A 27,978-nucleotide genomic window follows, 5' to 3' on the forward strand; every position below is an offset into this window, starting at 1 on the left:
TAATTGCCTTCATATCCTTACTGTACTTATAGTTTACTAGCTTTGGCATTGGCCTGGATTTAGGAGATCAAGTTGTAGCACTAGCAGTATGTTAACTCTTTATTGTGGTTTGTTATTCTAATCTGTTAGAGAGGGTGACCCCATTTTAGAGTTGCTGATTTTGATTCAAAATGGTTGTTGATCCAAATACCATACTATGTTTCATCCTATACCTCCATTTTGTAGAATATTTTATCTATAGTTAACTTTTTATCCATATATTTTGTTTTAATTATATGACTTTAGCCTGCTGGAGCATTTGAAATACAATTTTCAGAAGGAAAACAAATCGAGGATTCAAATATGTATACTGGTTAAATTGGAAGTACACAAAGTAGTATAAAAGTGGTGTACCACCTTGAGTCACAATCAAAAGATTTACAATGGTGGTACGAGTTTGTGACGAGTCACTATAGCCTATATTTACTGAGAGTAATTGGAAAGTGTCGAAGTAGTTTTGTTGGCAAAGAGTTGCTTTTCATAGAGGTGGTAGAAGGAACTCTACACGATTGGATGAAGAAAAACCTTCTCGTTGATTCTGAGTATCCTGAAAGGCTGAGTATGCCTTTTATTAGCATCTTGGGGTAAGTGCATGTCTATGTCATCTTTGCTTTTTATTTAAGTAATTCATTCATTTGTTTTTTTGTCTTTTCATTCAATTTTTTTTTTTTTAGAGTTTACTCTATAGGGATATACTCAATGGCATCATATATACTTCAGATGTACATTGAGACAACCACATAGAGAAATTTGTGCAAACAATATCTACTTGGTTAATGAAAATGCCAAGTTGGGCAAAACTCTAAATCCGGAGTGGTACGAGAAGACATTTGGGGATGACATTGACAAGTTCTACGGCATGGTCAAGTCTCTCTTCAAGTCCAAAGGGTCTGAACTTCCCTTTGGTTTGGATCATTTGTGCGGATACTTGCAAAAATACAACAAATTTGATAAGTATAGTATTTCTTTAATTATGATTTTTTAAGTATTGTATAGTGTTTTTATTAATATTGATTCTCACAGTTTTTGTTATACAGGCATTTGATGAATACAATTAATTATCTGATTATGTTGACAGTAGATGCAAGATGCGAGTATATGCTAGTTGCCTATTCTCTTGTTAAACACCATTCTACTTGGCATTTCATGTTGACAGTAGATGAAATGTCTACAGGCATTTCATGTTGACAGTAGATGAAATGTCTACTTGGCATTTCCATTAACCAAGAAGACATTGTTTACACAAATTTCTCCATGTGGTTGTCTCAATGTACATCTGAAGTATATATGATGCCATTGAGTATATCCCTATAGAGTAAATGACAAAAAAAAAATTGAATGAAAAGACAAAAAACAAATGAATGAATTACTTAAATAAATAGCAAAGATGACATAGACATGCACTTACCCCAAGATGCCAATAAAAGGCTTACTCAGCCTTTCAGGATACTCAGAATCAACGAGAAGGTTTTTTTTCACCCAATCGTGTAGAGTTCCTTCTACCACCTCTGTGAAAAGCAACTCTTTGCCAACAAAACTACTTTGACACTTTCCAATTACTCTCAGTAAATACAGGCTACAGTGACTCGTCACAAACTCGTACCACCATTTTAAATCTTTTGATTGTGACTCAATGTGGCACACCACTTTTATACTACTTTGTGTACTTCCAATGTAACCAGTATACATGTTTGAATCCTCGATTTGTTTTCCTTCTGAAAATTGTATTTCAAATGCTCCAGCAAGCTAGAGTTATATAATTAAAACAAAATATATGGATAAAAAGTTAGCCATACGATAATATGGATAAAATATTCTACAAAATGGAGGTATAGGATGAAACATAGTATGGTATCTGGATCAACAACCATCTTAAATCAAAATCAGCAACTCTAAAATGGGGTCACCCTCTCTAACAGATTAGAATAACAAACCACAATAAAGAGTTAACATACTACTAGTGCTACCACTTAATCTCCTAAATCCAGGCCATTGAAACAGTTAAAAGTAAAATATAAATCTCTCTTTCTTAGGTCCACATAGACACAAGTACATACCATATGTATTGATCGCATAGGGGGAAACTATTAGATCACTACTAGTCCCAAAAACTTAAGATGTTAGGAAATGAGCTCAATAATATACATCAAGCTCAAAAGCTTAAATTGTCTGGAAATGAGCTCAACAATGTATATCAACCTCTCCAATAGGGACAAGTGACTTTTAGAATGCTGTCATATCAGCATCTAGAGAGGAACAAAGCCCATTATATGGTTCTCATTCATCTTAGCACCCTTATCTTCATCATAAATGTTGGAACCCTCTATTTCCAAGCCCCTTAGATTGGGTAAGCTGGGATGCTACCCAGCAAAAGTAAAGGGTTCCAATCCTATTAAACAAAAAGATGTCAAACCTAAGGTAGAAAACAACAACATTATTCAAAAGGGATGTAAATCAGAAGATCAAAACCAGTTCATTTATGTAAAACTCTTTGCCAAAGTAAACCTCAATGGAACACATACACACACAACAAATACATGTATTTCAAATTGAAAATCAACCCATAAAAGAAGAGGAATGCAAAGGGCAAGTCATCTAATATCTATTAAAAAAGGAATATCTCCATAAAATAAGAGAAAAGCAAGGGCAAGTCACATAACATCTGACTACATACATTCTATTCCCTCTCCTCTTACTATTACAAAGAACCAATTGCAACATGATGCCAAGCTCGGTTGATGAAAAACCATAAGAAAACAAAAGAAATAAAATTCAAACCAATGGCTCAAATTTTCCATTGGCTTTCTTCCCCTAAACTTTCTCAACAACCCTTTTGTCTCAATATTCAAATTTTATAGTAGATTTAATATTATATATCATCTGAGATTATATTGTATCCCATTGTACTAAATCAAAAAAAATATGCATGTATAGATTTTTTTTTCTATTATTTAAATACGTTTATAGACTAAATTTTCTCAAACATTTATGTTTATAAAATATTGATAAAAAATATCATTGTTAATAATATTTGCCCTTAATTACAAAATAACAAAATAAAAAGATGCATTTTATAATCCAAATTTTAAAAATAAAATAGTATATATCATCCATCTATTATTTGAAAATTGGTTAATGTTATATAAGATTTGGAGTAATTAGAGTTTGACGGAATAAATTTTTTTTTTTTGTCCAACTTAACTTGAAATAATACTCAGATGGATAAATATTAGAGATTATATATCATCTGAGATTATATTGTATCCCATTGTACTAAATCAAAAAAAATATGCATGTATAGATTTTTTTTCTATTATTTAAATACGTTTATAGACTAAATTTTCTCAAACATTTATGTTTATAAAATATTGATAAAAAATATGATTGTTAATAATATTTGCCCTTAATTAAAAAATAACAAAATAAAAGATGCATTTTATAATCCAAATTTTAAAAATAAAATAGTATATATCATCCATCTATTATTTGAAAATTGGTTAATGTTATATATTTGGAGTAATTAGAGTTTGACGGAATAAAATTTTTTTTTGTCCAACTTAACTTGAAATAATACTCAGATGGATAAATATTTTCAAAATTTTCAATAATTAATTCTTTATTATAATTTTATCCCTAATATTGATTGGACCTAACTAATAATCCAAGTTGTTTTGTTAATTATTGTAACAATCATATTTAAATAATCATATGTATATATTTTTTCTCATTAAGAGAAAAGTGTAGGAACGGTGAACAATGCATGGAAACCCTCCTTAGATGTGATCATAGATGCCCCCACCAGCAAGAAGCCAAAGAAGAGGGTCGAGCCCACAAGCATAGGAGATCCGCATGCCCTCTTTCAAGTACTCAACAACGTATTACAACAATATTTTTGTGGCAATAAACAGTTACCTATTGTTACAAATTAATTTGTCACAATATGTCCTAATTTAATTTTTATTGCAACAAATTTATTGTGATGAAACTAATTTGTAGCAATGTTTAACTCTCGCTGGCTTTAAAACTTCCTACCATGGAATTTGTGACGAACTATAAGGAAAAAATAATTGTCATCACAATAAATTTACTTATTGCGAAAAATTAGTTTCGAAACAATAACCAAATTTTGTTTAGTGCACAAACAAAGGTTATAAAAGCTTTAGACTAATCAACTAAGTGATAATCAAAATTACTACATCGAATTCTATCTGCCTATACAATTTCTTAGCTGCTAAGTTCAATCAAGTAGAAGATCAAATGGCATTTACATGAAGTATCTCAACAAATGGCTACAATGTCGGTGGTAGTATTTGTGATTGTATTTGTGTTAAGTGGGTGAGTGAAAGTTTTCTTCTTTCTCCCTTAATCCTATTCAATGAATTTAATTAAAATTTGATTACTAACTTTGTACACACATTAGATAAGTTAGTATTTAAAACGGCAGATTTGCTGATTACTTCAAGCTTTAATTACTTTTTTTGCTAATGCATCAAATGTTGATAAAGCAAACAGGTTCATTAATACCTAGGCCGGCAAGTTTGGCAGGCTTTTCACTCCACCACGAAGGCGAAAACCTAAATGACCACAATTAGCATAATAATCAACGTTAGCCACATCAAAGAAACTATAATTTAATCCGTGAAACCAATAAATTACCTCTTAACAATGAATCGAGCAATTAACTTCAAGACAAATGCCTAATTAATTAAAAAATCCAATTGAAATAGCTAGGACCATAACAGTCATGAAGTTGAATGATGAAAGAAAATTCAAAACATTAATAGGTAGCCTTGGGATACCGGCTTACAGAATGAACGCCAAGCATAAGTGTGTCAGTTTATTAACAAAAAAATAGTGAAGAACAATAATACTTTATCACGTATCCGGTGATATGAAAACAGTTTCTTATCGGATTCTTATAATTTTTAATTTCAAAACATAAGTGTGTCAGCTTCTTAAAACAATTATTGTTGTTATACTCTCTCTTTCATATTACTGTGAAGTAGGTGTCCTGCTTCTTTTGTATTTGTACAGATTTTTAGTATTTACTATTTACAAAACCAATAATATAACAAAGAAGCATATGGAACATTCTTTATTGGAAGTCACTGGAACTAATTTTCAACTAGGATTTTTGTTAAGTGGGAAAAAAATTTAGCTAGAACCATAAGCGTAATTTTTTTTCTTTATGTATGTTTACTTTGTTGGGCATATTTGTTGGGTTGAGAAGGCTTCAAATGCCCGTGGCAGTAAGCAAAGGAGTGCGAAGCCCTAATGCAATCAAATGGGAAGTATGTCAAGATAGGCACCACGAAACCACAATGTAGACTTTTGTATGACACATTATTAAATTAGCTCAGATAACTTCAAAGGAAAAAAGTGATAGCTTTTGACATTTGATGTCTAAATGGAAGAACCAAGAAACAATGACATGAAAGACAGAAATGGTGGTTTTTAATGCTCCATTGTTGTCTTCTTAGTTCTCTGGGTTGTTTTTTTTTTTTTTTAATGTTGTAGAGGCGAGGCGAGGCGAGGCGAGGCGAACATAACCACTCTGTTGCTACTTGCTAGTTACATGTTTCATTGTTGTGCAATTGCAATTCTATAACTACACATAATGAGGAATTGCATGTGAACCGGAGAGAGAAATGAAGATATATACAGTCAAGGAGAACGACTTCTTTCCTGGACCAATCTTTTTCTCTTTTGATACCCAGACTTCCTCTTTGATATTCTCTCTTCAGTTGGCCATGTAGACAGGGATTCGCAATAAAAGATGAAAAAACAAAAAAACACACACCCACAAAAGGTGGGGTAGGGTTTCCTTCCGCTAAATTCTCGCCCAAAGAGAGGGGTAGGGTTTTCCTTCAAATTACAACGGAAAAAGGCTTCCACTCGTCAAGTTCACCTTTGGGGGGGCCTTTCACATGACCCATTTTGATAATATGATCATTCGTTCTTTTGGCCCATTTTGATAATCTGATTTATTTATTCTTTTGATATTTATATGTAAATTATTCACAGACAAAATTCATTTTGTTTGATAATTTTAATCATATTTAATTACTTATCGTTTATTTATTTTATTTTTTTCTAAATAAATGATGAAAATACATAGTTATAATTACCAAATATCTGATTTTTTTAATTTATAGTCTACATACAAGAAATTAGAAGTTGAATAATTAATAGTCTACATACAAGAAATTAGAAGCTGAATGATTCATATCTCCAATGGTTTGCCATTGGAGCTGCCATTGCTATAATATAGCAGTTGTGTTGAAAGATGATACTCCAATGGTTGAATATGGCAGCTGCCAAATTTGAGAAATGCCAAAGGGCAGCTGCCATTTGTGCCAACTCAGCCAAAACCAACTGGTTCCCTCCCTCCCTCCCTCCATCCCTCCCAGGAACTGTTTCACCATAATTTATTTATTTTTAATCAAAATTCACCAAATTATTTTTCAATATATATATTTTTTAATTTACCCAAAATCAGCAAATTTTTTATATTTTATTTATTATTATTATTATTATTATTATTTTTTTTTTTTACAGAATCAACAACAATCAATAACTCACTCTCAAACAAATCAATAAATCTCAACAAAATCAACAACAATCAATAAATCGATCTGTAGTTGTGAATCTTCAAAATCACTCTGGAACAAGAAAAGTGAAGAAAAGGTACCTGTGATGATCAGAATGAGGAATAAGGAATAAGGAATATAGATGGGCTGATGGACTGTAGTTGTGTATCGAACTCGTGCTTGGTTTGATGATCAGAACTCCTGCTTGGTTTGAAATACTCAACCCCAGTTGATGTGTGGTCGGTTGGTTGTATATTTGCCGAGAAGGTGACCCAGCAGCCTCTGTTCACTGGTACTTGCGAGATTAACATATTGGTTGAAATGTTTAGGTACTATAAACCTTAAGCACACAAACTGAAATATGCAAGTCTGTCCACCGCCACAACCGTGGACTCCAACACCGACTCCTCTCTCTTCTCCAATCGGTCCTCAATTGGTCCCTCTCTCATCCCTAATCGCCTCTCCGAAACCCCAAACACCGATCCCCAATTCGGAGATAGAGAGAAGTGAGATAGGGTTTGATGGTAGTGAGATACGGTTTGATGGGGGCATTTCCCAATATAAGCCATTTTTGTATCGTATTTCCAAAACTAGGCCAACTTCTGACGGAATTCCAAAACTAAGTTAAAACGCTATTACTATTCGCGCTTTCACTGTTAGGAGCGGAAAAGTAGGTGAACAGTAAAATCGCGTTTACAAATAGCGACTTTGATTAATAAGTCGCTATTACAAATAGCGCTTCTAGGGTTATTTTTTTCCCAATAAAAAACGCTGTTCTTAACAGCGCTTTTCACACAAATTTTTGTTGCAAAAAAACGCTATTATCAATAGCGATTTTAACAAAAACAAATTCCCCAAAAAACGCTGTTTATAGTAGCGATTTTAACATAATTTTTTTTGCAGAAAAAACGCTATTCCTAATAGCGATTTTAACAGAAATTTTTTTTTTACCATAAACTTTGTTGGAATAAAACGCTATTTTCAAGATAAAACAAAAGGAAAAAACATAAAGCAATTATCATGTTAAAATATGTTTTTTTTTTTCTTTTTTTTGTTTAGAATGTGTAATTCATAAATTTTACATAATATGAAAAAAAACCTCTTCTCATATATTAATTTTACATACTATTTTTCATATATATAATTTCAAAATCATATTCATGTAGATTATTGAATTTTTTTTGGGAAAATTTTACATAGCGATTTAGCTATTATAAAAAATGTAATTAAAGCTCATTTAGCTATTATCAATAGTATATTAATTTTACATAGCGATTTTTCATTATTTCATAGCGAATTGTTTCAAGTTAAATGAGCTTTAATTACATTTTTTTAATTACATTTTTTTGGGAAAATTTTTTTTGTTAAAATCGCTATTGTTTTACAAAATGTAATTAAAAAAAAATTTTCGTCTTCACTAAAGTTGTTTTCATGTAAAATATTTTTTTGCTTATTGTTTTGTGTAATTAATTATTTTTTTTTCGCTTTACTAAAGTCGTTTTCATGTAAATTTTTTTTTTCTTTTGTCTTTATTTTGGGTTGGAATGTGTTATTTTGAAAATTATTTTGGCTTTACGAAAGCCGTTTTCATTTAAACATAAATATATATTTATTCTTTTGTTTTGGGTTAGAAGGTGAGAATGTAATTCAGAAAATCAGTTTAGTAAACCAGTTTAGTAAAACCGTTTTGTACCCGTTTTCATTTAAATTTATTTTGTTATGGGTTAGAATGTGATATGCATGCTGTACAGTTCGAAGCACACCCACACATTGTGCAACTCGACGAGCAACGACGAAGGGTGAGACGCGAAGACCACCGCGGAGTAGGCCAAGAAGACAAAGGCCACAGCGAGAGCTCCTAAAATAAATTTTCTCAACATTTTTGTAATAATACTTAATACATAATATACGAAGTCAGTACTTTACAAAATACTCTTACGGGTATGAAAACAACATAACTGAAGTTGCAAATGTAATAGTTTTCAGTTACGTAGGTAGTACAGACATAATTCTCCCACAAAAATACATTATGGACACCATGAACTGAACACACATTACATACATCCTGGACACTCTTAACTGAACACACAATACATAAACATAACAGTTAGATAGAGAAACACCTAATTCATGACCTAATATTGCATATTAGTAGCCGTAACATTTGACAGACACAATACATATACATAAACATAAACTTAAACATAAACATAACATAACATAACAGTTATACTTACTCTAACACAGACATTACATATTAATGGAAGTTGTTATATTGCCGAAGTGTAGACATTAACACCTAATTCGCGCTTAAATCGGCAGGTGGCTCAGAATCTGAACAATCCGAAAGCTCAGCGTCAGAGACAAGTTCAGGATCCTCCATGATAGCCTTGATAGCCGCAACATTTGGTTCTGTTTTGTTCTTCTGGGCATCCTTCTTAAGTATGAGTAGCTGCATATCGCGGGCCAATCTACGACCCATTTGAGAAATCTCACGTTCTAGTGTTTGACATAGTCGATCAACATTATCAGGATCTTCCTTTTGGATCTCAACAGAACGTGCTTTTGGCACCTTCAGTCCTCTTTCCCGACATAATCTTTCGTTTTGCACTCGCTCTATAAATAGTGCGGGCCACTTAAGAAGTCTAGCCTTTGCATAACCATATCCTGTTTGATTTTCTGATGGATCCTCCACCAAACCACATGGATCTCGATAGTACTTGGGCATGACGAAATGTCGCTTCCCAAACCTATCATGATAAGCACAAGAGGCATCCAAGAAAGGAAATGGTGTTTCATCTTCAGCATCGCCACTTCCCCTTCCCCCTCCTCGTCGTGAACTTTCACCCCTTTGCAAGTTCCTACCACCTCTGCGACCCCCACTCCCTCCTATGAACCATGTAGCCATGCTAATTTTTTAAAACAAATGAATAATAATTTCGTAGGGCGAAATGAGTTGTAAGGTTGTGTCTTCACCTTGAGTTGTAAGGTTGTGTCTTCACCTTTACTCGTTTATATAGTTGATTATGAACGGATAAATGAGAATCCCACATATATGCATGCTGACTGTAAGGTAAATCAGTAGATTCACTGTTGCCATGTGACTTTCTAAATTGAGAATCCCACATATATCAATACGAGATGAGTTATCACTGTAACAAAAAAGTCGAGCAAAAAATGGAGAAAACCAAAGCATGTGGACCAAGTCACATCACTTCACAATCCATCTGCATATACGAACAAAATAAGGGCATGGTGACTGTAAGGTAATTCAGTGAATTCACTGTTGCCATGTGACTTTCTAAGTTGAGAATCCCACATATATCAATAATAGATGAGTTGTCACTGTAATAAAAAAAATCGAGCAACAAATCGAGGAAACCAAAGCCTGTGCACCAATTCACATGACAAAGACCATCCATCTGCATATAAGGACAAAATAAAGGCATGCTGTTGTTAACAGATGACAAAGAATCTCACATATATCAATAACAGATGCGTTGTAATAAAAAAAATCGAGCAAAAAATCGAGAAAACCAAAGACTCTGCACCAAGTCACATGACTTCACAATCCATCTGCATATACAGACAAAATAAAGGCAGGCTGACAATAAGGTAAATCAATGAATTCACTGTTGCCATGTGACTTTCTGAGTTGAGAATCCCACATATGTAAATAAGAGATGAGTTGTGACTGTAATAAACAAATCAATAAAACCGAAGACTGTGCACCAGGTCACATGACTTCACAATCTATCTGCATATACTGACAAGTCTCTCCACGATTTGACTACTCAATGTGTGAAAAAATGAAGGTCATGAAGCTTACGACCCGCTATTTGTATTTCATTGAAAAGTATGACTATTTGAATTGTTCTTGTCATTTGGGAAGCTATTCACCGACCTACCTGTTATGTTTTATGTGTTGTTGAAGGCGGTAGTTCGATTCACCGAGTTTAGTTTTTTGTCAACCCCTCATTCATTACCGGAGTCATAATTTTTACTGGACTTTCAATAATTGTAAGGTGACTCTTTCTTCTTTCCTGATGGAGATTGAAATTCGTTGTGATTTCATCCCTATTTCAGCAGCCCCAGTTAAGGGAACCTTTTCTCCGAGTTGCCTGATCTATTTTATGTGTTTTAAGTATTCACATAATTGAACATACATTAATCCATTAATTAATCCAGAACATTCATGAACAAATTGCAATTCAATAAAGAAAGTCATGAACTCATAAATGTGTACTTATAAATGTAGGTATTTCATAAACTTCAGGTGCATAACAAAAATACTTGAAATACATCCGTACGTTACACCAACAACAACGTTGTCTTACACTCCAGGAACGAACATATGAAAGATAACGGTGTTTGATTTCTTATTCATCATCTGACATGTAGTAGTCAGAGAGATATTTTTCATTGTTGAAGACATTATTTCGCTCAACCATTGTCAAATCTCTGTTGCTTGCTTCTGCCATTTCAGTGGCTAGCTGAAGCATGAAATGTCGACATCTCCGCATCAACATCCTGTTGTTCTCCTTCTTAATTCTGCTAACTGCTTTTTCATAGTCACTCACATTTCGTCTAGCCATGGTCAATGAACGACGATGAGGTACCGGTGCCCCAAAGTTACGTAGATCATTATACAATCCTTCTTGCTCCGTTACCCTGAACGCCCATTCTGCTCGGATACCAGCATAATAATCCTTCGGACTTGAGTACTTTTCGCTCTTGTAGTCATACATAAATGGAGGTAGCAGCCACACTTTCGGATTTCTTTGCTGGCGTGAACTTCCTGCACCTCTTGAAGACATTGTTAATAAAATTAAAAATAATAATAATAATAGTAATTGTATATCTATTACTATTGTTATGCCTTCAACAAACATCATACTGGGGTATTTATAGACATGATAGTGGTGCTAGGGCACTATGGAATAAGTGATACACGTGATATTATTTGATGTTGTTCATTTCATGTAATTTTGATTACCCGTGACTTTGTGTACCTGTGATGTAGTCACGGATGTGGTTGTAAGATAAAATAATAATTGTAGGCTATAGAATCACAATGCTATCCCTTCATATTCGAGCAGTGCGTTGTCAAATAAAACAAAATGCAGTGAGTTGTCACATCTGCACATGAAACTATTTTGTCATGCTTACTTTTGTAATACAATAAGTACTCACTTGGAATTGACGATTTCAGTACGTATAAGTGTTTTCGAGAAATTATAAATCAAATCGAAAAATGAAATTTTCTTTGTATTCAAGTAATATTGTTCATAAACTATCATTGTTTTTCTCACCAACATAACAAAATGGTCACCTGCTAGGTAAACACGATTGGAACGTTGGTGCCTATATTTTATCTTATTTTCAGTTAAAGAACTTCACAGTCATCCGATTTTTATTGTCATTACACAATCGTCCATCATATTTTTTTACCAACATAATAGCATTTCTGCTTCTTTTCACAGTCATAATAATGTGACTTAGATGAATTCTGAAATGTGCGGAAAAAACAAAGCATGTAAGTTGCACTGCAGAAGTCACATGCATCACGTAATGTCAAGAAACAAGTCACAACGTATACAAGCATGGCAAAGTAAGAAAGTCACATGCATTACTGCATCACTGCATAAAGTGACATGCAGCATTGCATCACTGCACAAAGTCACATGCCTCCTACGTACTGTGCCCATTGCAATTATGCACAAAGTCACAGGCATCGCTGCATCTTCGGCACAATAGCCGATGCTACAGGCCGTTGATTCGTTCATGACTGCACAAAGTCGAGTCCTGACAGCCGTATCCACTGGATAAGGTCAGTGGCATGCATGTGATCGAACAGGAAATTGCATACACACAGGTACCATGTGTGTATATGGTATAAATATCGTAGCATACCACAACAAAAGTTTTACAGCTATTTCTACCGATATGATCATGACATATACGGTGGTTGATCTATATTCAGCAATGGGTCGCTATTGGGTTGCAGATGGAGATGAATTTCAATACCCATTAAATCCAAATTTGCGTTACTCACGTGCCACCGTCAATACCATGAGAGCTGAGTGGGAATTTCGCAAAACTCGAGCAAACGTTCTCGTTGAGCTATGCCGTGAAGTTAATCTTAAATTTCCTCGCCGGTTAGCCATGCGTATGCCAACTGACACTCCACAGTTGTTGCAAAGGGCATTGCATCGTATCCGCGACGAGGTTAATCGCATGACACAACGTTTGCAGAGGTCTGAACTAATGAAGACCGCAAATGAGCGTGCCGAAGATGGGTTAATGGATGATGCACACCAGTACTACGCCTGGAGCATGGATGTTATGTATGAATCTGATATTGAGATGTCAGATGATGATGATAATGAATGAAATTGTTTGGATGAACGCCCAGGGCATTTCTGTAATGCATGCAATTTGTAATGCTTATCCATGACTTATCAATAAAACGAGATATTTCAATTATTTTTAGCCTTCAACGAACATTTTTTTTATAGCTTCTTTACACATTTTGTTCAAACCAAACGCGTTTGTAATTTATGTTCTCCTAAATTACGGATAATGAGAGAGGGGTAGAGATGTGAAACAGATTTGTGTGATTCATCAATATAAATAAGAATAAAAAATTGTGAAATGATAATTGCGAATAAATAAGTATGACACTTACATCAGCTGTACAAGTTTGACACATACAAACAAAAAAGAAAAAAATAAAAAAACCTATATAGTCCATATCGCAACCGCTAATGCCCTAACCTGCCCCCAGTCCCACAACCCCGACCGTGGATCTCCCTCCTCGGTCTCCTACGGTAGACTCTCTGAATATCTGGCACTCTCTCCCCTGCATGCTGCCCTCCACTGACTGCCTGCGGAGCCTGTGAGTGTGAGTGTGACCCCCCCTCTCCTGCATCTGATGCCCCTGATCCTGCCTGTGCCTGTAGATCATATACTGCTGTGAGCTGTGAAACTCCCACTCCCTCGTCTGGTGCAACTGTATCACGATCTGCAGCTCGACCACGACCTCTGCCTCTGCCCGCACCCCGACCTCGGCCGCGACGTCCCCCACGACCATAACCTCTCCCTCGCGCTCTGGGGGGGGGCTCAATATGGCCCTCATCATCAATGTGTGAGATGTCAGTGAGAACTGCATCATGTGTACTCCTGGGCGCGGTCGAAGTAGTCCCCATAAAAGCAGGTGATAACTGGGTGGGTGGGGTAGCAACATCATGCATGAACGGGGGGGCGGTCGAAGTACTCCCCAGAAAAGTAGGATGTAACTGGGTGGGTGGGGTAATACCATCATGTATGAAGCGGGGCGGTGACCAATCAGGGTCAGGGTCAGCATGCTGGGTAAGATGTACGTGTGGGGAATATGGAGAAATGTATGGGGTATCATGTGGTGGGGTGCCTGAAGTCGAAGGACCTGCTGTGGCTGGCGCTGAACTGGAAGGCACTGACGTGGACGGGACTGATGTGTCTGGAGCAGCTGCTGCAGTGTGTACACCGTAGTCCCCAAAATGCAGACGATCTACCCGATGGGCATGCTGGATCCCCTCGTACAATAACTCTCTGATCTCTACAAGGGCCTGCAGACCAAGCTGTCCATCACGTCTGAAAATAGCATCCTCAGCCAAGTGATATGACCTCCCAGCTCGAACCACCTGTCAAAAAAATAGATATATTAGGCTATAGTTGACTGAAAATAATCAATTATGATATTAACAATTATCGGAGATATAGTACGCTACTCACCAATGACTCGAGAGAAGGCCCAACTCCCTGATATCCGTCCTCGGACAGGTGGCTCGGATTACCGACAAGTAGGTGTGTATGTCGCCGATACCACAACATGTAAGGGTCGGGAGAGGGGAGGACCCCATCGCTCCAGTCAGCCTGTACAATAGTGTCGCGACGGGCATCCCACAACTGTATGTATCGCATATGATGCTCTATTGCTCTATTGTCATTGCTCTATTGTCTTCATCTAAAAAACACATAACAAGAAGTATACATGTTGTCTTAATTCTTTCGAATTAGTGGCGAAAAATAAAATAGGTTGACAGATATTTAGTAGAGGGTGACGCGATTGATTTGGACAATATAAAATACAGGGTGCAAACATTGAGAGAGATTTTTTTAACCTGGTGATGTAATTGTTCAGATTTATGGAAAATATAAGTTAATTTGATTTGCTCCAACTTGTGCCATTACGGACCTTAATGACAAAGTTATTTCCTATGTGAACTAGTAACCCTCGTCCATTTTGTAGAGGGCATAGAGGCTTTCTTATAAAATTAAAACAACAAACTGATTTTGGATCATTTTGGATTGTTCTGAAAAGTAAGAAAAAAATTAAATTTATTTACTCCTTTTTTTTCTTACACATACAAAAACAACAAAATTATTACAGAGATAATTTATAATGGCCAAAAATTAGAGATAATTAAATTGAAGTTGGTGGTTAAATGTATGGACTACATTTTGGACAGTTATCCATGTGAATCTATCGGGCCATCCGTACCAATTATTTGGTATTACAAAATACATGCTTACCCATCAACGTGCCAAATTTTTTTTTTCCCTTCTTACGTACGAAATTGCTACGGACTATTAATTAAAATAATTTATTACTCTTTTCATGCATATATGTCTGCACACCTCTATGGACAGAATAATTATGATATTTGCTTCCGCCAACCCCTAATTTTGTAAATCTATTTAAGTGGCCTTCGGTAATCTTAGGATTACTGGCCGGTCATACCTATAGTAGCGAGTTTGGGTCGTGATAGAGTGGTATCAGAGCACGAGTTGATTATTTGAAGTGTTTCCATGTTGGATCATTTTGGATCGTTCTGAAAAGTAAGAAAACTTGATTTTGGATCATTTTGGATCGTTCTGAAAAGTAAGAAAAAAATTATATTTATTTACTCCTTTTTTTTCTTACACATACAAAAACAAAAAAATAATTACAGATAATTCAATTGAAGTTGGTGGTTAAATGTATGGACTACATTTTCGATAGTTATCCATGTGAATCTATCGGGCCATCCGTACCAATTATTTGGTATTACAAAACACATGCTTACCCATCAAAGTGCCAATTTTTTTTTTTTTTCCCTTCTTACGTACGAAATTGCTATGGACTATTAATTAAAATAATTTATTACTCTTTTCATGCATATATTGTAACTACTCTAAAATAGCAGCCAAAGTAGATTTTCATTTTCAATGGTAGTGGACAATCACAAAGTGAAAAAGACGATAAGTCAGTTCGTTCAATACCCATTTCAAAAACTTTCTCAAATTTTCTTCAGTTTTATCATAAAATTTTAATTTGTACTAGAATACTATTATATGTATTACAAATTCAGCTCATTAAATGTTTTAATCATATTTTGGCTGCTTGACCCCAAATATGACCCCAAATATAGTGAAATAAACCAAACGAAATTAAACCAAATTTTTTTTTTTTAAATCAAATACAGTCAAATTTAAATATTTTCAGAAACCAATAAAAATATTTCTTTTCAATAAAATAGAGTCAAAATTAAATATTTTGATAAACCAATAAAAATATTTCTTTTTAATAAAATAGAGTCAAAATTAAATATTTTGAGAAACCAATAAAAATATTTCTTTTTAATAAAATATAGTCAAAATTAAATATATGAATTTCGGATTTTTTAATCGCAATTCTTAATTAAAAAAAATTACTTTTAAAACCCTAATTTCCTTTTAATTCCTCTTCACAAGAAAAAAAAAACAATTTCCAATTCAACAAATGTACGTTGGTTTATTCAATATTCAAAATATAGACATTTTCATTCACAAACAAAATTTAAAAATTCTAATTCCTGATTTGAAATTTAAAAATATAAACATTCAAAATATTCAAATTTATTCAATATTCAAAATATTTTTCTTTTGGGTCCAATGCCAGTGGTGCAATACATAGTAATTCATGGGTGGACATTGGAGATTCTTCTTTCTACTAATAAACCCACTTCGCAAAAGTATGAAACAAAGAACTAGCTTGTTGGTCAAGAGTCTTTTTATAGCTATTTTAGCCCAAACATGACATGCCAAACGAAACCTAAGATTCACAAAAATTAAATTTAGAAGGCATAACACTATTTACATACATCCTAAAATTATATATATTACAGCTAAATTAGCTAATTGCCCAATAGAAATCCAGTCTATGATTTTGCATAATGATGAGTAGCTCTTTCACTTGTTCATGAATTCCCTTCATTTGACTTGATTATGATTGTGTTTGAATCATAACTTTGAACACAGATTAAAAATAAAATAAAATAAGAAAAAAAAAGAAAAGAAAATAAAATAAAATAAAAGAAAATAGAAGAACAAATTAGATTTTATTTTACTCACATTTTTCTTTCTCTTAATTCAAACTCAGTTTTAAGAGATTGATTGACTTGACAAATGAGACACTTTCTTAATCAAAGTTGTATTAGATTTATCATTGCAGAATTGATTGTAAAAAGAGAAAAAAATACTCTCTTTTTTTCTTTTTTTTCGGCTGAAGGTTAGATTTGATTTCAAGTTTTTGGTACACCTATTAAAAGACTTGTGAATTAAGTTAATGTGGTCATTTAATGTTGTACCCGAGCCTTGGATTTACCAAGAGAAATAAATAAATTCACCTCATTTTCTTTTTGTCAAGATAAAGAAACATAATCTTAGGGTGTTGTCATTTACTGCATTCCAACAAAAAAATCAAGATTGAGATCTGAGTCGATTTTTTGATATGAGTCGATTTTTTGACAAAAAGGGTTTGTTTGGATATGAGTCGATTTTTTTACTATTTAATTTGGGGCTAAAAAATGTCGTTAGTGATATGTTTTTTTGACTTTTATGAGAGAAAAAATAAAATATTTATGATTTAGATATAACATTTTGTCTTATATGAATAAAATAACTTATTTTATCTTATATGACTATTTCTTTGACTTGAAACCTTGAAATTTGTTTATGTTCATTTTATTTTTTATTTTATTTTTGGGTAGCCCTATTAATATTTTGGTTTTGTTGTAACGGTCCATGAAATTTTGGGATGATCAAATTATATTAAATCTAGCATTTAGTGAATCTTATCACGTTTTCAAGAGATGAGGATATGTAAAATATTTTGATCCTCCATGTAATTCTCTCTCCCTTAAATTAATCAGAGTGTTTTTGTGCACGAAATCCACCTGCTTCTCCCAGCAGATACTTGTTGGAGTCTTCATGGAGCATATATATTGTTTCGATACTGCCACCAATTTGTTCTGTGTCATCGATGCCTTCAGAGACAGAATAAATGGCATCTGAATCTTCTTCTTCTGGATGAACAGAAACAACTTCATAGTCTTCTGGGACTTCAATATTTTTTTTAAAATTTTAAAAACAAAACTTTAAAATTTTCCTATTTTTTTTTTTAAAATTTTAATTTAATTTGTTTTTTGGGGTAGGTCATCCATATGTGATCCTAACACATTCAAAACCCAATAAACAAAACCCCTAAATAGTCCCAAAGAAACATGGATCCTTTGTCTCTTGGGTATCACAATGCAGGTCTCGAGTCTTGACCTCTACAATTTCTCCCAAATTAATGACATTTACATGCTTTGATTTCTATTTTAACTATCTTCATTTGTATAGGAGAATGTAAAACATAAATAGAAATAAATATGATGAAACTTAGATATTTTTGTACATAGACAAAAATGTTCTCACATTTGAAATAATGAAATTAACTAATTTATAAAAAAAAACATAACAAAATAAAATGATAGTATCCTCTTGAATAAAAAAACAAAAAACATTAATATTTCATTATAAATAAAATATAAATTTATAAATCATTTAAATAATATTACTTTCTTTATTTGGAAGCTCATTTAACTTGAAACAATTCTTTGAAATAGATTATTGAATTTCACTTACAATTAGATTTTAATCTATTAATTTTATAATATTAGAACCAAAAGAAAATAAAATCCATTCATGCTATAATATTACAAAAAAAATAAAGCATTTCAATTTATTCCAAAAAATAAAAAACCAAATAAATAAAAATACTTTATTTACAAATTATATAATGACAGTATATGTTTCAAATTAAAAATACTTTATTTTGATAAACCAATAAAAATTTCAGAAAAATTCAAAAACTAACCATGATTCCAAAAAATTCAATTTCATTTCAAAACCCTAACATTGACAGAAAAACCCTAACCCGTATGCCAAAAAATTCCAAACCCTAATTTCATAACCACAATGATAAAAACCCTAACACATTTAATAATTCACAAGTAAAACCCTAACATTGACAAAAAAATACAACACAAAACAAACACAAAAAGTAAATACATAAAATTAGGGTTAATGTCATACCACGGAGAGAGACAGACAGCAGAGACAGAGAGCGAGAGCGAGCTGAGATGGAGCGAGAGCAGAGAGAGAGAGAGCGAGCGAGAGCAGAGAGAGGGAGAGCGAGCGAGAGCAGAGAGCAGAGAGAGCCAAAAACCTAAGTCGTATGCAAATGAGGGGGGGGGGGTGAGGGGGGGGGTTTGTTCGTATATATGAGGAGTTTGAAAACGCTGATACAAAAAGCGATTTCATTTAAATGAAATCGCTATTACAAATAGCGTTTTTTGGCAAAAAAAATTTGTACTGAAATCGCTATTAGAGATAGCGTTTTTTCCGGGGAAAATTTTTTCTTAAAATCGCTATTACGAATAGCGTTTTTATTTTAAAAAAAGCGCTGTTAGGAAAAGCGTTTTTAACAAACCCTAGAAGCGCTATTTGTAATAGCGACTTATTAATCAAAGTCGCTATTTGTAAACGCGATTTTACTGTTCACCTACTTTTACGCTCCTAACAGTGAAAGCGCGAATAGTAATAGCGTTTTAACCTAGTTTTGGAATTCCGTCAGAAGTTGGCCTAGTTTTGGAAATACGATACAAAAATGGCTTATATTGGGAAATGGCCCCGGTTTGATGATATAGAGAGAGAAGAGAGAGACAGAGAGTGATGGACTGATAAGGTACTGTTTGGGAGTGTGTAACATGAGCCAACGGCTCTATTTTAATTTGCAATGTCATATTTTTATTTTATAATGAAATTTCATATTTATTTTTATTTTTTATTTTTAATGTAATTGTTAGTATAATTTAATTTTTTTAATAAAGTATAATAAAATAATGAATATATTTTTTTTAAATAAAGACAGTAAAAAGATAAAATATATAAAAAAAATTCCAATTTTTTAAATTTTTTTTATTTTTTATATTTATCTAGTCTGGAAGAATATAAATATAAATTTTTTTTTATAAATAGTTAAAAAAATGTCACAAAAGATAAAAAATAAACAAAAATAAAATCACAAAAAAACTTATATCCAAACAACATCTACAAATTTAGAAGAAAAGTTGGTTGAGATTTGCCAAAATAACAATTGACCATTGGAGCACTATTGCTATAATTTGACAATTTTATCAAATTATAGCAATAGCAATAGCATTATAGCAATAATAGTTGGAGATGTCCAAATGATTGGATACAAATCCAATTAGTTTATGAGAATTGGATACAAATCCTTCCCATCATAATCGGACTTTTTGGTTATTAATCTATTCTATTATATAAAACCTACAAATAAATTAGAGTAAATTGTCAATTTTTTTTTTTTTTTCCAAAGTAATTCTAAACTTGATAATTGTTCCTCTCATATTTAACTACTTCAAATATAAGTGTCATAATTATGAGATCTAATTATTTTAAACAATTGTCATGATACACTCCTTATGTGTGTACCCTTAATATTATTATATATAATATAAAGCTTACAATTAAATTAGTGCAGACATGTCATATATATATATATATATATATTAAAATGCCCACAAGAGTCAAATGGCACACCTTGTGAAGCCAAGTTATTTTTTTGGCTTTGGCAAGGCAAATAGAAAAATTATTAGAGTTGCTCTTAGAATCCAAGTTTATACTCAATTGTGCTAGAAGAGAGGAAAAAAATCCGTGGACTTGTAAAAATATTCTGTACACTTTCTAATTTTTTTTTTTTTTTTTTGAAACCGATATTTCAAATTGTGTTTTTAGATTAAGGTGAAATGATTTAGATGTGGTTTGGTAACGTTTACATTTTATTGTTTTTATTTTAGGTAAAAATGAAAACAAAAAACAAATTTGACGTACATGTTTTAAAAAACTTATTTTGAAAAAAAGTGAAAGAATTGGTCTGCAGGAGGTAGTTGTAGACGGTTGAAGATGATGGCCAGATGTGGTTGTTCGCCTCCAAAGGTGTTGGCCAAAAGTAATTGCCATTGGTGGGATGTGGTTAGTGGTGGCCAAAAGTGATTGCAAATAGTGAGAGGCCATGGTCGAAAGTGGTTGACGGTCGGAAATAATGGCCGCTCGGTCGTCTAAAGTGCTAGTTAAAGCTTGTTTCTAAAAAGAAGTGGTGACCGAAGGTGGTTATCACAAGTGGGAGGTGATTGGTGACCAAGGGAAGTGGTGGCTGAAAGTGATTGGAGGAAGAGGCCATTAACAATGGTGAGTGGTGGTAATAATGAGTAGTGGGTGATGATTGGAAAGGGTGGGAGAAAGAAGAAGAAATGGGGGGGAGGGAGGGAAATTAAATTGTGAAACTAGTTTTTTTTGTGTTTACAAAATTTTTATTTACAATTTCAAAAATTCTAAACAGAAGAAAGACAGAAAATCTAAATGGGGATCACAACTGTGTTTGTTGGCAAGAGCATTTGCACTGAAAACATATTGACATACATCCCTATCTAACTTGGAAATTTTTTTTTGAACACGTGATGTTATTTATCGTCAAATTTATTTTATCATTTTATCATAATTGTCATGTATGATTGAAATATTTTAGAGCAAATTACACTGTTAGTTCTTGAATTTTGTCCACCGTGTCATTTTAGTCCCTACACTTTCAATTGGCTTGATTTTGACCCTTGATTTTTTATATTATGTCAATTTGGTTCAATTGATAATACTGAATGTGATTTTTGTTGAAAAATGATTACTAAGTTGGTTGAGCTTAATTTACTGAGTTAGATAAATTTATAATTTTACTCTTAAAAGTATGACACATATTCTTATGTGCACATTTTTCATAAAAAAAACCAATAACAATTATAATCAATTGGATCCAATTGGGAATATATTATAAATTCAGGGTCAAAATCGAGCCAATTGAAATTTACAAGGATCAAAATGACATAAGTGTCAAAGACTACCGGTGTAATTTGCCCAATATTTTGTCTCAAGTCTTCATCTTTCATAGGGGTGCAAGTGGTTTGGTTCGGTCAGAATTATGAGAAAGTTTAGCACCAAACTAAATCTTTCAGTTTTGGTGGTTGAAGAATCAAAATAAACCGCATATTACAATTCAATTTTGTTGGTTTTGTCAATCTGGTGTAGAAGAAGGATTCACATGAAATTTAAAATATTTTATAAAAACTTGTAAAATTCCACATTGGGAATAAATGAAGAAAAATAGTGAAAATGTCTCCCTCCTTAATTTTTACTACAAAAACTGAATTATTAATCACTTAAAATATAAAAGTTTTTAAATATAATATTTCAGTTGATTCTGTTTATATTAGTGTAAAAATTTTCAAAATCAAAACAGACCACACAATATGAAAAATAGACATAAAGCTAAAATTTTGATCAATTTTGAGCGATTGGTTCGGTTTCATTGACTTTTCTTACACTCCTAATCTTTTAGTTTATATTAATGTAAAAATTTTCAAAATCGAAATAGAATACCAGTATGAAAAATGCATCGAAAACTTAAATTTTGGTTGATCTTGAGTGGTCAATTCAGTTTCATCGATTTTTTTTACACCCCTAATCTTTCACGTGACATGGTAAGTACTACTATTTTTTTAATATGATTTTTTTTTACACATGTATATGACTTTTGTAGTATAAATACAAGAGGTGAAATGGAGCCGTTGATAAATAATAGTTCTCTCATTTTATTTCACCTTTTTATATGTACTTATGCAATAACAATAGTGTGTATGTATAGGATTTATTATATTTAGAAAATAATAAAACATACCATACCACATGAGAAAGCAAATTGTTATTCATACAAAATTCATCACTAAAATGACGTGACAATGACATTTTTGCAATAAAACGTCATTTAAATGGGGAATTTATTTTAAAATATAAGTCCCAATATAGTTAGGGTTATTAAACAAATAAAACTACTCAAGCTCGATTTGTGTTTGGCTCGTTAAAAACTCATTCGAAATTGGTTTATTACATAAAAAAGTCAAACTTAAAAGTACAATTTATTGGACTTAATCTAACAACTAGGAATTGTTTGATTCGCTAAAACGAGTTAAAATACTTATTCCTTAGACTTTCGTATGAAATTATCATTCTTTTATAATGTGAATGATGATTCAATTTAGGGTGCATTTTTTAATTATTTTTTTAGTAAATCAAAGGTGACGATAGATATTTTAATAGAATAATCATGTTATTCCACTTCATTCCAATAGTGAAGCAAATAAAGCATTATCCAAACAAGAAACTGCTTACCTATGCAAAGACTCGTATCAATTAACTACGCTGAAGAATAATTTTCAATAGGAACAATAAAATATTTTCCTTGCTTGGCCAATTACACATTACACAGATACAAAGAATCCAGAGTAGCCAATGCAATTTTTATTCTACGGTTAAGGAGGTCAAAGTGTTGCATGCATAAAATCAAGGAAACGACGTCGTCACTTAGGTTATATGGGAAATCAATCGTTATAAAAAGGATTAGGTATCAACTTGGCAGGTAAGCAGCAACTGAAAAAAAAAGGGATTTAATTATTGGCAGGCTCAGAAAACTAGAATTTCTTCACATCTATGGAAAATTCTACAAGTTAGTACTCGTTGTATGGGTAGGATTGCTCTATGAAAACCACTGAGTTGTTGATTAAGATAGGATAAGTTACACTTCTAATTGGACTCAAATTTCACTTTAGTCCTTACCATTTTAATTTAAATAATTCGATTCCTGCCTTTTATGTCCGATTTCAATTTGATCATTCCATTCAAATTACACATTAAAACTGACAATATTGTAATACGTGTCAGCCTCCCAAGGAGTGCATGAAAAAATTAACAGTTTTTTAGACAAAAGTACCCAATTAAAACTGGACTTTAAGTGTAAGAATCAAATTGAAATTTGAGTCAAACTACAATGGTGAAAAATGTAATTCCCCCTAAGATTTAAAACATCCGATATATCCAAGTCAAACATTGCTAAGTACTTGTAAGACAATAATCAACCAAACTAATTTCACAAGAAGTAATGCAACAGTGAAATATGTTAAATACTTTTGGTTAACTAAATTAAAAATCCAGTGCAGCAAATTATGTTTTACAAAAACATTGATTCGAGCAACATAATTATATACTGTAAATAGGATTGAAGTCTTCCCAAAGCGGTTCTTTTGAAACATATAACTTATAATCCCAAGACTTTAGATGCTTTGATTCATGCCACCCAACTTCTAAACTTCATCTTCATCTGTACTTAGAATCTTACAAAAACTTTTACAGAAAAGGAAAAGCAGAGACATCTAATTTATGCTACGAAACACATTTACAAACCAAATCATCTCCAAAGAACTAGATTAGCTGGCTTATAAAAAAGTTCAAACCACAAAAAGGAAAATTTGTACAAGTTCTTGCATGAACAATACTAATTAAAATCCCACAGGTTCCAAATCCCAAACATGGGTAAGATGAACACAAAAGAGCAATTTTTGAATCGTGTACCATGGGGCACATAATGGGAACGTTCAGAAAAAGAGAAAAAGATAGGAGAAAAAAAGAAAAAAGAGTTAAAAAAAAATAAAAATTAAGGTTTTATTTTTTTATTATATCAAATTGTTCGATGAAATTTTTTTTTCCCGTAACTTGATTGACGCCCTCAAAATAAACCCATAATCATACATTCATGATACAAGAAAGAGACAATATATTCCATAAATCAGAGTATTTAATACAAGAATGTTACATGTTGACAACAAAAGTAAATGCCTTACGGGTTTACAACTTTCCAAGTCAACACTTGGGTTCAACAAAAAAGAGTTCTAACTCTAAACATATTAAGCCCTTGGCTTGAATTACATGTAACACACAAAATAATCACAAAAATAAGTCTTCAGCTTCTACAACCTCCCAAGCTACATCCTTGGAGACGGCATATCACCTGTACCTGAAAATGATGTCCCATATAGGGTGAGCCAACTCCCAGTAGAGATATGCTAAACATAGTATGAGCAATAACTAAAATATTAGCATTTGATAAATGTTTAACTCATATAAACCAACGTACATCCTTATCATAACCAATTCATAATCATCGATGCATATATATATATATATATATATATAAATGATTTCCATTCTTTTCTATTCCATAATCCAAACCAAATCATAGTTATGTTTCTCTGTTCATCCAGACAGTATATAATGAGACTACAGCTCATATCAACAATACTTCAATTTCAAATGAGATAACAACTCATATCATTAACACTTCAATACTTCCAAAACAGGTTTGAGAGTCCATCCCCTATCTCCTCTCAAACCATGGAGTCCATCCCCTATCTCCTCCCAAACAATTTATAATGTATTTAAACACTTATCAAATACAATGATCAATCAATACACATACTCAATGTATTATCCCAATCGTCATATTCAATGACATATTCAATGTAATTAGTTTCAGTTTTTCCTAATCAACATACAGTGTCTACAACAATCAAGACTATCCTCCACTGATAGCCCAAAGCAATTATTTCTAAACAGATAATAAATACATCCATAGATAAATTATCAACAGATAAATTATTAACATTTTCACAAGTGAGTGATTTATCAATTCAACTCCACCGTTAAGTCTCATAATTACCCAATTTCATTATTTCCAACTCAATTTCATATCCCATAACTTTTCCAAATTAATTATGCAAATTAATTTATCATAATAAATTAGGGCTTTTCTCCCATTTTCTCAACATTGACCCAAGGGTCCAATTATCATCAATTAAACTACCATAATCTCATTTTAAGACCCAAAATACACATGTATGGGTCAAAAGAACACGATCCCTCTTTATATATTTTGAAACCCTAACACCCAAAATTCCCCAACTCAACATTAAATCAAAAAGGCTACATGATTATGTCAAAGACCATAAATATGAGTAGTTATCCCTACCTCAAGTTTAGAAGGGGAAGAAGGAAGAAAAACCCAAAAGTCGACGAAGGAGAAACCAAGCTTTGCTCCGATCAAAATAAAGCCCTCGACAAGCTCTACACATTATCTCAAAGGAGCAAGGTGAGTAGAGGTCTTCAAACAAGTAGATCTAAGGATCTTTGAGTGAAAAGTGCCTTGAGAGAGAGAGAGAAGGTGTTTCACGGTTTAGAGAGAGGAAAGGGAAGAAAAGTGAGAGAAAAGGTCAAGTGAGGGCCTTTATATAGTACTAGGTCAAAAATAGATATAAGCCCTAAAGTCAACTCAAAATATCTAGTCAAAATATCCCCAAAAAGTAGGCCCAAACCGGTAGAAAAATCTGGAAAAAAGTCACAGGTGTCGACCCTTGCAACAGTGGTGTCGACACCAAAGAGGAAAAAAAATCTGGGAAAGCTTTGATTGCACTGCAGGTGTCGACACCACCCCAGACTGGTGTCTATCCTATCTTCCAGTAACCAACACACAGACAGAAAAGGGTCGACCCTCTCCCAGTCTGGTGTATTCCCTATGTTCCAGCAACCAACACACAGACAGAAGCGGGTCGACCCTCTCCCAGTCTGGTGTCTACCCTATGTTCCAGTAACACTTCCAGAACTTTATCAACAAGTAAGGGTCGACCCTAGGAAGGCTGGTGTCGACCCTAGAATGGAATTTCTAATTCTCCAAGGAACTTTTGACAAGAATAAGTGCGAACAACCAAACCCAACAAGTTTAAATCAATTTGTACTCCTCCAAAACTAAAGTACAACAACACCAAAGGTTCCCAAAATAGAATAAAGGGTCCAAATACATTTACCAAAAGCTTTAAAAGGCACAAGTGCTACAACCTCCCCACCTTAGGAAATTTCGTCCCTGAAATTTTTCAAGATAAATTTTAAAATCGTAATTAAACCAATCCCAACCATACTAATCAATCAATTTCATCACCATGACCCATTTATCGGTCATTCCATCTCTTCACAAGAGAACAAATCCACAACATATATTACCAATATGTGTATTCTGAGATTTAACACATTTCAACACACATATTCCATAATGTATTCAATTTTAATAACATATGTGCATTTCTATAACACATTCAACATATACAATGTTAAACTTAAACTCTCATTTCTATAACATATTCAACAAACACCATACTTCCATAACCCAAAACATATATACAATGATCTTAGAGGTTATCAATACAACAAAATTTCCAACGTATACTCAAACATTAACAAATAGATCCGGATATTTCTCTCGGACCTCCAACTCACGTTCCCAAGTTGCTTCCTCAACCCCGTGATGTTTCCATAATACCTTGACCAAGGGAATCGTCTTGCCTTGCAAGACTTGGTCCCGCCTATCCAAGACCCGCACCGGTCTCTCCTCATACGAGGCATCCTCATCAACCCCTAAGTCGGTCCAATCCAATACATGCGACGGATCCGGCTCGTACTTTCGAAGCATACTAACATGAAATACGTCATGCACTCCAGACAATTGCGGCGGCAAAGCTAAACGGTAGGCAGCCTCGCCAATCCTCTCAAGGATCTCGAAAGGGCCAATAAACCGAGGGGACAACTTCCTACTCTTACCAAACCTCATCAAACCCTGCCTAGGTGATATTTTTAGAAAGACATGATCACCCACCTCAAATGCCAAAGGCCTCCTCCTACGGTCGGCATAACTCTTTTGACGACTTTAGGCTGCAACAAGTCTCTTACGGATAAGCTCAACTTTCTCCGTCGTCTCCCGAACCAACTCCGGGCCCAACAAAGGTGCATCACTCACCTCGGCCCAACACACTGGAGACCTACACGGTCGGCCATACAAGGCCTCAAACGGTGCCATACCAATACTCGATTGAAAACTGTTGTTGTAGGCAAACTCCACTAAGGGCAAATGCCTCTCCCACGACCCACTAAAGTTAAGGACACAACCTCGAAGCATATCCTCAAGGATCTGAATAGTACGATCGGACTGCCCGTCAGTTTGAGGATGATAAGCTGT

The 27,978-nt window shown here is 33.4% G+C and overlaps 1 long non-coding RNA gene across 1 annotated transcript; it reads right to left on the minus strand.

Moving 5' to 3' along the window:
- Positions 1–242: 242 nt before the first annotated feature.
- LOC145795218 (uncharacterized) lies at positions 243–7,167 on the minus strand. The gene is made up of 3 exons (XR_014335755.1): positions 6,731–7,167; positions 4,564–4,613; positions 243–2,428 (listed from the first exon to the last, which is right to left on the minus strand). It is a non-coding gene; the product is annotated as an uncharacterized LOC145795218 (long non-coding RNA).
- Positions 7,168–27,978: the final 20,811 nt, after the last annotated feature.

The sequence above is a fragment of the Camellia sinensis genome, chromosome 7 (genome assembly GCF_055761805.1).
Source record: "Camellia sinensis isolate YWXY chromosome 7, ASM5576180v1, whole genome shotgun sequence".
Lineage (NCBI taxonomy): Eukaryota > Viridiplantae > Streptophyta > Magnoliopsida > Ericales > Theaceae > Camellia > Camellia sinensis.